General features: G+C 38.7%; 1 long non-coding RNA gene across 1 annotated transcript; it reads right to left on the bottom strand.

Annotated features, from left to right (window-relative positions):
• Positions 1-10,504: 10,504 nt before the first annotated feature.
• LOC130175778 (uncharacterized) lies at positions 10,505-13,729 on the bottom strand. The gene is made up of 2 exons (XR_008828780.1): positions 13,601-13,729; positions 10,505-12,609 (listed from the first exon to the last, which is right to left on the bottom strand). It is a non-coding gene; the product is annotated as an uncharacterized LOC130175778 (long non-coding RNA).
• Between the last annotated feature and the right edge of the window lie 31 nt (positions 13,730-13,760).

Genomic DNA, 13,760 nt, shown 5'->3' with positions numbered 1-13,760 from the left:
AAATTGAGACCCTATGCAACATTAACACATGGGATAGTTTCCATGTTGTGAGCAAATGCGCTCCATTTCTATTGGAAATAACATACACAAATCTGTAGCTATGTAAAATGTTTAAAAATGAGAGTTACTATGTGTTGCACACCAAATTAGATATGAGATATAAAAAATATATATATTAGCAATGAGGAGTGCGGTTAATTAGTTAAAAAAAAAACAAGTAAAAAACACAGAACAAGTTTAAGAGAGAAAAAAATAAAATAGCATGAACATTTAATTAAAGAACTTACACAGTACTGCAAAGAAAGATACTTTTTAAAAGAAATCTCTTCCTCAGAGTCTAATGTCGATTTCCGTGACATTCAGTAGTATTTGAGCAATGATTATGAGCAGATAGGTATGTTGATATCTCTTATCTTGTCAGGAGGTATTCAGTAGACACGTGACAACAGATTTAAAGATCACCTTTTCACGGACTGTTGATCCAAAACATTAGCTTTTCATGGCCCAGAGAGACCACTGGTGAATTTCATTAGCCAGTCAGACTGTACACCAACTTAACTGAGAGCTTGGTGTATATCTACTGAAATGCATGGCCGTACCCTTGTTACGATGGATACATTTGTGCTTTTACGATATTCCAGTGGTAAATTAACTACTTAAATTACACTGATAAATAACTAGCGGTGAAGCTCAATGTTTTGGCTCCCAGCATCTGGCAGCCCGCCAGCTGCTTCGTCCTAAATCATCAATTACCTCTCCAGTACAGATGTTACATTACCTCAGCTTCCACCGAGGCCACCCTGTCTCCCCAAAGCATATTGAGCCAAACAAATTAGTAGTATATAAAGAGGAGACAGGGTTGACAAGGGAGACCTGTGGTGCATGAAGATGTGTAAATTGTCTGAGACACACTCAGACAATTAACGCTTCTTGTGTAAAAAAAACTGAAGTAAAAGCTAGTGTTTATTAATTATTGGAGGGATCTGCTTCTCCTGAAGACGTTCTGTAAACACAGCATGCCTCTAAAATGCATAATTATCATGTTGTTTTGCTACCAGAACCTGAGAGATGAAACAATCTGTGTAACAAACAAAAAAGTGTCTGTGAATAATGTTTGTGTTGAAAATGCCAAAGAGATACTGTATGAACAACTAAATACATTCAAACACCTAATTAGGGTCTTATTGAACGTTCTCAGCATCGCTGATCATTTAACAGCTTGGTTGAAAGAGCATCATTCATTTACTGTGTAAAAGTTGCAAAATGTAGGAACAAAGAACTTGATCAAAATATTGCACATATTTAATGAGAATTTTGTCAGAGGAAGTCTGAAATTTAGTTACCAGGCAAGGCATTTTGGAAACTTAATGATAAAGCATCTTGGTGTGTATTTGATAAATACACATGTTCTGAATGATTGAACATTAAAACCTGCCCAATAACAACCATATCTTTTAAAGTCGTAAAGCAGCAGGATACCAATGTCAGTCCAATGCAATTCTCCATCCAATCTCTAATCAGTTTATCATATTCAGGGTCATTGGGGCTGGGGCTGGATTGTCCCAGCATGCACTGGGGGAGAGGCAGGATACACCCTGGACAAGTTGCCAATGAATCACAAGACAAACACATTCACACCTTCAGGCAGTTTAGAGCCTCCAGTTCACATGTGTTTGGACAGTGGGAGGAGACTGAAGCACCTACAGAGACACAGGGATTAAGACCCAGTCTTTCAACTAATGAAAATTAAATGGCATTGCAACAGAAATGTTGTACTATTATTACTGGAACATGATTTATTAGCCTCGGTGGTAGCATGGCTGTGGGGGTGGTAATGTCTGTCGGTTGGCCCACTGCTTTGGACCAGACTGAAATACCTCAACAATTATTTGATGGACTGGCATTAAATTTTGTACAGACATTCATGATGCTCAGAAGCTCAATCCTAGTGACTCTGGTGATCCCCTGCCTTTTTCTCTAGCGCCACTGTGGCTGACATTTTTGGATCTGAGTGAAATGTCTTAACAATTACTGGATGGTGTGTAAAATACAATCTGGGAACCATCAGCGATGACAATGGTAACATGCTAAACTAAAATGGTTGACAAGGTAAGCAATAATTCTGCTAAATGCCAGCAGTTGGCATTGTCTTTGTTAGCATGCTGATGTCAGCATTTAGCTCAAAGCACTCCTGTGCCTTTAGTATAGCCTCACAGAGCTGCTAGCGTGGCTGCAGACTCTTCTTGGTCCTATTTTTTTGTATAAATTTGATTCACTCTCTAGTTCTTTCATCTTGTGAGGCCTTTAGTACTTAAATGCATCACCCATGGGCCCATATATCCCTCACAAACATGATCTAAACTATATTACTTATTACTTATTTCTCCATGATACAGTTCTGTGAACCTCATGTAAAACCTTGGGAAGCGAGTTAATATTCAGATGTTGAAGCTGAATGTAATAAAATGTGAACTATTGTTATTAAATATCATTTAACTGATTTTTTTATTGGAAAATGCTTTATTGCAATCTCTGCTATGTTTGTGTCATACTTTTGCTGTGGTTTTGTGTGAAATCTAATAACCAAAGATGGATGTGGGAAACTTGCTAGATGTGTAATCATTGCAAAATAGGAATTTGAATTTGCAAAAAAGAATTTGCAGTTCTGAGAAATCCTAATATAATCAATTGCATCCCTTCAGGACCTCAGCGTACAATGTCAAAAATCCACTAATTGCATAAGGCTTGTAATTTTTGGCAATAACTTTCCCATTTTTCTCTTTTAAACTAACATGTCATTGATTACACCTTGAAATTTTAAAGTTATGTGTCTCCATATAGAGAAAATAACTTAGATGCACAACTTAGCATCTAAGGAAAACTGTCATCAACAATCATCGATATTAAAATGTTTGCAAAATACAGTGATACTGGTTTTGGGGTGTCTTGCGAGACATTTCTTTAAGGCTTCTTTTCAAGTGGAGACTCCAAGTGCTAATATCTGATTCTCTCTAATGTTTCTCAAATTGGACAGTCAAACAGTAAACTTTAAAGCAGAAGAAGAACTCTTCTATAGCAAAAGGAAGTTATGTCCCAGCTAAAGAGAAGAGAAGAGAGAAAATACTGTGCACTTTCCTTTATAGATATCTCCTCCAGAGCAACAGAGTAAATTGTACGGGCTGAATAGTACTCCACATGGCTAATAAACTCAGTGAAATGCCTGTTTAATGCCCGTAAATGTAAAATACAGCTTTATTGTGAGGTATCACCACCGGTGCATGTGTCACAGCTTTGGTATTTCAGTCATCTGAGCATTTTCTATCACCTGTACAGCAGATGTTCCTCTCAGGATTATCAAGCCTCTCCTGCCTCCTCAAACATCACTGGCTCTTCTGCTTCATGTCTAAAACTTCACCAAGCACCTGCCACGCCACTGTTTTATGTACCATGACTGTAATAGATATAAAGTCTTTCTGTTCACAATCAATCAACAGGACAAACAAGCATCTGCTGACATTGAACCTTTCACTCTCTATCTGCCCTGCACCTGTTCGCTCTTCCCATCACTGACATTTTCAATCTTGTTTCCATCTTCACTTTAATCCAGCTTGATGCAACTATCTGCTCTCTTCCTCTTTAATATTGCAAAGTGTTCGCTGTGGGCACCTGCACTGTTGCAACAGTCAAGGTCACACAGTGGCACTTGATAAATTTCTTTCAGAGTTTCCCACTCTCTGAAGTGCAGCATGAAAATACGCACTATATCTTACAGCGAATAATTTTCATATGTTTCAGCTTGTGGAAAAAATTAGGAGAAATGGCTATTTTTCATTTTGTATCTCTCAACTAATGTCACACAGTATTCCTGGATGGCTAGCTGCTACAGCACCCACCAAGAAAAAGTAACGTTTAGTGTCTCCATTTATGTCTTTGGTCAGTTTCCTGTGAAACTGAAATTATCATTTTTTCACTAATGTTCTGATTCACTCGTAGAACATGATGAAAAACTGCATCTGTTTTGACAGTGAAGACATGCTTTGTTTATTTGTGTCTTACTGGTAAGAGTTGAAAATGTTCTATGGCTAGCAGACTTGGTATTTTCTCACGCTAGTTGGCCAAAACAAAGTCACTTTCAACAAAATTCCAGACAACAAGGGAACAGAAACACAACTCTGTACAGTAAGTCGGCATAACCACAAAAGACTGAAAATGTGTCCCTCTGAAAAACTACAAGTTTCATTCCTGGAGAAGGTCAATGTCATATAAGTTATTTAGAAGTCATATATGTCCTTGGAGAATTAACAAGTACTAAACAAATGGCATGTTTTTCAAATCAAAATAGATGAGTAAGTCTATGTTAAACTGTTCTGTGATTATTTTTGTGTGGGCACTTACTTAGAAAAAGATGAGACGCATGTTTTGTGAAGTATAAACATTACATCAATGACAAAAGGACTCGTTCTTTCCATTGAAAGAAAATGAGCAATAAACTGAAAACAAAGAAATATTGAAAACATGAGGGGGTTAAAGGAGCTGTATCAAGTTTTGCCGTTGCTAATACATTAGCATTTACAGCTGTACACTTATCAGTCTAGAAGAAACTTTGTGAGTTCATCCTCAAACTTCATTCCTTTACTTGACAGGAGCTGCCTCCAGCAGTGGAAAGCAACACCAATGTTGACTCTTGTATCTATCACTTCTTTTCTTATGATGAAGTTAGCATGCTAACCAGCCAGCCCCGGCATGTTCTAGCTTGTCTCACCAATCCGCCCTGAAAATGTAGTGCAGCTCAGAAGGTGTATTATATTTTCTTATACTATAAAGACAATGAAACTGAATCACCACCACCCACGTCCAGCAAGAAACCACGTTCAGCGGCAGAGAAAACTTACAAATAGCCCCTTTAACCTATGGACTTTTTGAAGGACTCCCTGATGCAAGAACAATTGTGATGATAAGTCTTTTAGTTTATAGCGTAGAGGAAGATATTGTAGGGTCAGACCTGACAGCACACATGGGTCTGGTTACCCACTGGTGTGACACACCTTGGACACATCAGAGGAGCAACTGTTGAGATTTTGAGTGAAACCATGCTGAGAAAACCCTGAAAGAGTGGACTGTTTGATTTGTTGATATGGGCACCTTGCCATCCACCTGTTCCCTATATCAAATTAACCCTGAACTGCCTTCAACAAGACAAATTATTCATATAAAACAGAGTTAAATAGAAATAAAGGCCTGCCTCTAATACAACCCTGCCTCAAATAAAGACCTGTTGCCTTCTGCAGTTGAGGTAAATTAAGTCCCCGGCCACTTTTTTAGGAAATACAGTAGTTGAAAACTATTGTGGATCCCGGACAGAGGCTGTGTGCACTGTGTGAGAGACAAAATAAGAAAGATATTCTGCCACTTCTAACTTTCTCTCTGGGTGATCATTTTATAAGTAAATACAGCCAAAAACCCAGCACAGTCTTTGTCTTTAACTTATGTGTTTGGTGGTTTTTGTCTTGGTTATAAAATCAGGATTTTAGCATTGCAGATCAGCCGTTTAGAAATGACTTAGAAGTTAACATGTAGTCTTTATGGGCATGTTTCAGTCGCTATTTCATACTTGTTTTGTTGTCTGACAACAGAAACAGATGTTAACAGATGTACTGGGAATTCAGTTGTATGAAAATATTGTATATGTGAACACAGAGAGTAGGAGAGAATGGGACATGCTGATGTCAGTTGTTTACAGGTTCCACAAAAGATTTAAAGTACATCCTCAATTTTGCACATTGGCCATATGCAGTCCAGCTGTAGGTTTTGACCTAGTCTTGTTATCAACATAATGAGAAAATGCGATAACATCCTTCTTTTGTTTTCTTTACAATATTTGCTCATGGAACCTACAGTCTATTCACATTTTTACAGTTATATTGAGGCAACTCGAAGGACTTGGCTAAAGTTAGGGAAAGATCATAGTCTTGGTCAAAATACTGAAAAAATGTACATGGACATTAGGCACTCTGTATACTCATTCTATATACTCATTTGACCAAAAACATGATCTTTCCTTATCTTTAGTAGCCTAAACTTCACCTCAGGTGGGATGCAGGACACCTCGTCTCCAATGACAAAGTCCTGCACTTTGTACCCTGACTTTCCACATCAGTATGACTTCTGTGTGGTACAAGAATAAACATTTTCTCCAAAATGTGCTTGACAAAGTAGTAATATACAGTTTAAATGCAGTTTTTAGCAGACAGGGTTGATGCTGCAGTAAGGTGTACCTGTTCAATCAAAATTGAATCAATAAAAATATGGAAGAAGTAACCTCAACCAATCAATTACATCATACAAAACACAGACATTTTTAAAACTATACCACAGACAAAGGTCAGACAAAGTTTTTCAAAGCACTTAATCCATTTCCTGCCAAAAAAAGGCAAGAAGACGGTATTAAAAGGTCATAAATTTAATTCACAAACTCTTATATATTATCTCTTGCCATGGAGAGTAACATTAGTTTGAACTTTTGGCTGTTGGGTGAGAGTAGTTAGAAAGCTTACTGACTCATAATAGTAAAAATTTAAACATACACATAAGTACCTTGACTACAAATGGCCACGTCATTTTGTGTCCCCTGGGCCTGTGCCCTGTAGGCCTATTCAACAATACATAATTGATCCATGTTATGTTAATTGATTAAATACAGTATATTACTAGAACTTATACTGTATATAGAATACAGCTGGGACATACTGACAAAAATGTGATATAAATGTCAGTAAATTTGTGTACTTAATAAATAACTGTAGCCCTTGATGTTTGTTTTCCATCATTCTTCTATGAGAATGAAAAGCTATTGAAGTGCATTCTCTTCAGTATTAAAGAGGTCTTAAAAAGTCTTAATTTGGTGAATACAGCAAACCCTGTGTGACTTGCCCAATTTGAGGATTAGGTGCTGCTAAGCCACAACGTAGCTAGACCCCAAGACTAGCTTCTATATACAGATCAACACAAAGTTAAGTGTAAAGAAAATTAGACAGGGACGTAGCTTTGAGTGCAATTGTACAAAATATGATTTGGCCTGAATATGGACAAGATTATTACAATAAACTAGATTGCAGTTTATTGTGATAAAATTAATGCTAAAATACCAAGAAACTACTCAGATTTAAAATAACAACAATGCTGTGATCCTAAAATACCAAGCTGGCTCTGGGCAACAGGTGGGTAAAAGAGATTCTTAAACTACCTCTACCCTAAACAAAAAGGATATAATTAATAAAGCAGGCTCAATGTTGAAGGACTAACCTTTATCCCATTCTGTTTCACCACGTGCACATCAACAGACACTCTATCACTGCAAACAACTACCCTTAAGTGTTGTGCAATACTTATCTGCATGCAGGTGCGCAACAAACCAAATGGCAAGCACCCTCCAACAGCACAGTTCGAATATCAACTCTAACTGAGGGAGCACAGACACAGCATTAAAACATTTTATAAGGATTGAGAGGGCACAGTGGATTTGTCTCACAGGGCACAAACAGAAATGGACAATGCCACAAAATAAGTTAAATATATTGTATGCTAAACCACAAAATACAAAGCACAAGCAACAGATTAAAACCAGGAAAGGATAAAAAGTAAAAAACATAAGCAAAACAGTACAGTAGCAAACTGTCCACCATGTCTGTGAAGATTCTTGTCCAGGTCATAGATGTCATAGATTGTAGATACTTGAAGATGTTTCACTTCTCATCCGAGAGGCTTCTTCAGTTCTGACTGACCGGTGGCAAGTTCAAATGTATTTGAAGGAATTGCGTGTCCTCCGTCCCACAGAGTTTCACCTGGTTAGATACACCACATAAACATTCAATGATAATTTGACTTGGGGATTTTGTGCAGGTAAATGTGAACATACAGATAGAGGGCATTTATCAATGAATTATACTTAACATGTACATTGAAATTCTGTGGATTGTGTTGACTTAACGCTACGAATGGGAGTTGGGGGCCTCAGGAGATTCAGGATTCATTGTAAGCAAACCATTACAACATTACAATGGAGTTCAAATGTCTGAGACCAGTTTCCCATTGCATCCCATGCACAATCCCAAAATGGGACATAACAATCTGTTTGAAGGCCACATGATGAGCAATGTGGTGAGATGATGATTCAGTGTTTAGTGGGAACAGTGATGACTGTGAATGATTTAAAAAGCTGTGTACATTTACACGAGAAGACGAAGTTGTGAAATATTACCGTGAACACAGGAAATAGTTTTACGTTTAAAACATGGAACCAATTTCCTCAAAATCCCACTGAAGGGATTAGTTTAGTGGACAGTGATTTATCATGAAATAACAGTCCAGTCCTTGCTGTCTCATACCCGTGTCTATCTGACGAGGGCTGTTGGGTAACTAAATGACTCAGTGCTCTATTTTCTAGAAACGGCTGAAATCGATAAGAATGTCTTGGTGATGTCAAAAAAGCAGAAGATGCTCATTAAAACTGTCCAGATATATTGCACTATATAATTTAAGTGTCTGTGGATGAAAAGCTGTACCATCATTATTTTGATTTTCTTCACTGATAACTGTCCAGTCACAATGCAGCACTTTAGTGTGAGACTCTAGACTGTCTGTTGCTGTGGGTTCAGCAGAAATATATGAGAGATAATGGGGGTAGCATCAGACTCTGGGCTCATCATGTAACTGGGTACCAAAACATTTTGATTTTGAGTTGAAAGGAAAAATAACTTGTTCCAGGAGTATGTTTCTCCATCTGTCTGCCAATTTTTTCACACATCTAGAATAAACCAAACTCCCTTTGCTTATCCTGTTAAATTAATTTTTGGTTGACTTGACATTTTCAGACACACTTGCATAAAATATAACACTGCCTACCTTTACAGTATAATTTCACATTAACTTTAAGGAGGCTTAACATATTTTAAGTCTCACATTGCAAATAAATCAAAGTGAGTTTAAACTCTTTTGATGTAAATGGACCAAACTCCTTTTTTTTCTTTTTTTTTTAAACCAGTTTCTTTGTTACACTGAACACATATAAATGTATTGTATTGCACACACATTTAGACCCTTTTTTGTTATTCCCTTGCTGTCTTGTTGTGATTTGTTGACACTTGATGTCATGCAATTGTTCAACCATATGTGCAAACTGAAAAACACAAGTTGTTGCTTGTATCCCCTTGAGATTCCATGGTCAAATTAAACTGTTAAGGGGCCCAGGGGGGAAGGGTTGTTGTTGGGTCCCTAAAGACCCTCTCACCTCCTGGTCCCTTTGCATTGTGTATGTACCCTCTCATCCCAAAGCTCCCATAGAGTGCCATGTAGTGCACACAGCCGACTACACATCCTGGCTTCATGATATGCTATGACGTTGACTTTTAATGACAGGATGGACTTGTAATACTGAGGAGATGCTGACCTGCTGATTATGAATTGTTACAACGTTTTCATCTGATTATCTCTGTGGAGCCAGTGTTGGTGGAGTAAGGCCTATACCTGACAGGAGCAACAGGCCGCTCAAGAGAATATACTATAGGATTAAAGACTCCCAGACAGCTGATAAGAGATATTTTATACAGATAATACTGTATTGGTGCTTCCTGTTTGCTTTAACAGTAAATCAACAAAACTCTACCATTTCATATGTATGCTGTATCATGACAGTAGCAGAAATACAAAATTACCTGGAGATGATAAAAGTATTCAAATCGAAATTCAAAACAGTTATTTACACTCACAAGCACTAAAGGTTGTGAACACATCTCAACTGCAGCAGCAAGTCTCTCCAAAGTCTGCAGGCAGCAGGTATCAGGAGTAATATCCACAGGCGTGCACAGAGTGCACTGGCTGACTCTGCTACATGAGTTAATCTGCGAGCGAGCGAGTATGAGAGCTGGTGTCGGCAGCAGCTGAGTCAAGCCTATCGGTTTGTACAGGTTTGTAGTATCAAAGTCCCTCACAAATATGCAGTGAAATCAAATTTGTGATACAGTGAACCCTGAGCTCTTGGTCGTTCATTGCTTCGGTCCTGGAGATCAAGACTATCGCCTGATAATATGACGAGACTGGCTGAACAGCACAAACACTGACTTCAGAATTGCACATACTGCACATTTCAGCTTTAGCTCATATTGCGCTGCATCCGGTAGGTCACCCAAATGAAACCCTCGTGATATGAGGCTCATCCCAGCAGTAAATTGTCTGAACAATTGCCTCCATTTAGCGCTGGAGAGGGTTGATGAGGAGCTGCACGTTCTCTCCCTAAATTATCATGCTTCAACAGCCACCACACAGATTCAAAACAATGGACCTCACTGCAAGCTGGGAAACATTCCCCGAGCCTCTGGAGGTTCATTTCTTGGAAATACAGAGAAAAGTTCGCTTTCAGAAACAACGTATTGTTTTGACACTCTGTGTATAGTGCATTGACGTATACAGTAAAAACAGATCCAAAAATAAGAACATAGGCCATGTCAAGTCAAGTCAGTTCAGTTCTCTTTATAGGCGGGTGTATCAACAATACATATAACACATATAATTGATATTGATGAGGCTACAACACAGTGAAATAATAATCTTGCATCACCAGTTTCTTTAATTATGGACCTACTTTGCTTCCATACTTGCATTAAGATCATATTAACTTTTAGTCCAGTGACATCTCCACCCACCCAGCACTGGAAAAGGATGTTATGTCAATCACGGATTCAACATACGTAAAAAATATTGAGCTCAGTGATCATGTCACTGTTAACAGATGTAGTTTAATACTGTGCGAAAAATGGTGCTTACACACAGTATAACAACTTCTCCATTTCCAAATACACTGCATCACTGCATCTTCTGACCTGTAACTCTGTTATGGCTTCTCTGTCACACATCTGTCTTTGACAGACTCATCCAGCCTGCGCGCTCAGTCTGCCTGCCTGCACCTGTTGGCTCAGCGTTGGGAGCGCAGACTGGGGCTGACAGCCTGCAGCTAAAGTGGGCCATTGTGAAAAATAGTCCTTGCCTTGATGTGTCTTAATTAAAACAGCTTCCAGATACTGTCTGACGCTCTTGGGATTACTGTTGCTCAAAGTTTCTGTTGTAACATCTGGACCACTGTGCTACACAGCAAACATCAGTGGGAGGTGACCTTCCTTCCTGTTTGTTACCCATGCAGTGCTGTGGTGCACATACATATGCATGCAAAAGGAACTCGGAAGATAAACACTTGCTGTTTCTTCAATGACTCTGCAGCTAAAAAGAAAGCTTGCTTATTCTATAAATCATGTTATTTATCATAAATTCAGTAAGTTTCATTTTGTAAACACTTGCATGCACTTTGTCGAACTGAACAGAGGAGGATGGAAACACAAGCTATACTAAGACAAAAGGCCAAACATGGAACTATTCAGAGTTTGTATTGTCATTCAGATAAGATTTGAGCCAATCTGCTTTACATATACAGTGTAAACACTCATTTAATGTGATGGAGACAACTGATACAGACCATCCAAAAGCTGATAGGCAGAGCCAGAGCCCTCGTTTACAAGGAAACACTTTAAATTTAATCCTCTTAAATGTTGCACAAGCCTGATTTTTAAATGATTGTGATCACAGCAACTAAAGACGTGTGCAAACATTTCATCATAAACTGAAAAAAGGACAGAATAATTACCTATCACCATCCCAATAATGTCAGACATGCTTTGGTCCATTCTCGAATGAAACATCACGTGATTGTTCGGGTGCTGAATGAACATCTGAACCCATCCAAGTTCATTCAGTGATAATAATTAATTCTAGAGTTATAATTGTAATTAATGTAAAATCATGATGTAATAGTTGTTTGTTGAGATGTCAGCCTTGTACAGTACAGTCACCCAGTTGTCGGGTGCTAGTCAGAAAACCTACTGTTCGTTCAAAACTTGGCTCACTTGACACTCTTTGTTGTTCATCAATAAAATATTAAAAGAATTTATTTTCAAGGGGTCTGCAGTTTTATGCTGTAATACAAAATATAAGCTATGAGAGCTGTAACACATTGTCTCTTTGGTTTTTGGGTTATTCCAAGTCACTTTACCCAGCTTCACCAGACATAAAATAGTAGCTAGACATACTGCTGTACACAGGTCAGGCCAATAACCCTCACCCTGCCAATAAGTAAATCAACTGATAAATAAATAAGACATGTTGTTTACATAAAGTCGAAAAATGTATAAACCTCTATTATCATGACTATATGATTAAAAGCAAGATCTGTGTGTATTGACTGTATATCAGTCTTAGATCACACAAGGGATAACTACTAATGGTACTGTAGCCTATATGTAGATTCTTAAAACATTATGTGAAGTACAGTGAGAGAAAATAAGGAAGAGGGAGAATTGCTGAATTTTTCTTATCAGCAAGCAGCTGTTAACACTATAGGACAGGATATGAAAGTACATTTGGTTCAGAGTGGCCTGTTCCCCTGGTTTGAACAACTCTGATGGTTTCATCCAGAGTGGTGGAAACGATCCTGATGAAAGTCACAGAGGAGTCACAGAAAAATGATTGTGGGTGCAGTCATACGTAAATCATTCTCAGGGGGAAGACCTTCAAAGTAGTCAAGGAGAGAGAGAGAGAGAGAGATCATTGATCATTTTGTGTCTGTTACCAGGTTGTCAGAGTGCTGAGCTGTATTTTTGTAGGATTGGAGACGACGGCGAGTTGGTCCAAAGTGCCTTTTCAAGCGCTGCAGTCTCCTTACCAACCAAATACAATACAGATGAAGGCACAGCATGTAGTGTACAGTAAGTGTGCATCCTGCCCATGTGTACACAAACACATGCTTTCATTCAGCTTCTTTTTGAGTCTCATTTGCATCTGTATAGGTTTGTTTGTGAGCATCTGTCTTGCAGCTGAGTCCTGCTGTTTTCCACTGATACCAAGCTGACGTTGTCCAGTCCTGTTTTATTGCCTCCCTCTAACACAGAGTGTGTGACCATTTGTCTTCATCCAGCTTGCTTTCCTGGTGCCCTCTCCAGAGTGTCAAAGCTTCACAAGCTTATACTTTCCACATGCTCCTCATCTCAGCCTGTAACTGCAGTCACACTGAGGAGAAACATCAGGCATATAGAGCAGTGGCGGTGGGGTATAATCCCTCTTTATAATCACATTCTTGGCAGCTTGGTGCATCTACAGCATTTTTATCACATAAAAGTGAGTCTAAATAATGAAAGTTGTGATAAGATGCATCTTTATGTCTGATGTTATCCTCGTGACTCACTTTGTCTATTCCCATAGTGGGCGAGCTTTCAGGTCACACATGACTTTGCGGAAAGAAAGATAAGGAGTGTTTTAATAATAATGTGAACTCCCTGCTTGGTAGTCGCACATGACACTGTATCTAAACTGGGATTATTTCGAAAGGGAAATAAACACTGGTCTGTCGTCAGCCAACTAAATCTAGACAGAGGGATAAAAACAGATGGAGTGAGACTGATGGCGCAATTATCAAATTACTAGAATTTCTGATGAACGGTCAGTGGAAGGGAATTGTGTGTTGGGATTATCTGTAGTTATTTTTCCGACCTCTGACACATACCTCACGCTGAGGAAAGCAACAGTGCTAATCCGTGAGTTGGGGAGCTATTTGTGACTCATTCAATATCCCTGGTCCGTCCCTGGTCCGTCCTGCCAGCAGGGCTCCAGGGACCACTTCATTCTCGGAATCACCGCCTCGGAGCGTATGGAGACCAAGTTCT

This window comes from Seriola aureovittata, chromosome 2 (genome assembly GCF_021018895.1).
Source record: "Seriola aureovittata isolate HTS-2021-v1 ecotype China chromosome 2, ASM2101889v1, whole genome shotgun sequence".
Lineage (NCBI taxonomy): Eukaryota > Metazoa > Chordata > Actinopteri > Carangiformes > Carangidae > Seriola > Seriola aureovittata.
The sequence above is the reverse complement of the archived record's forward strand: the minus strand, read 5'-3'. Positions and strand labels throughout refer to the sequence as shown.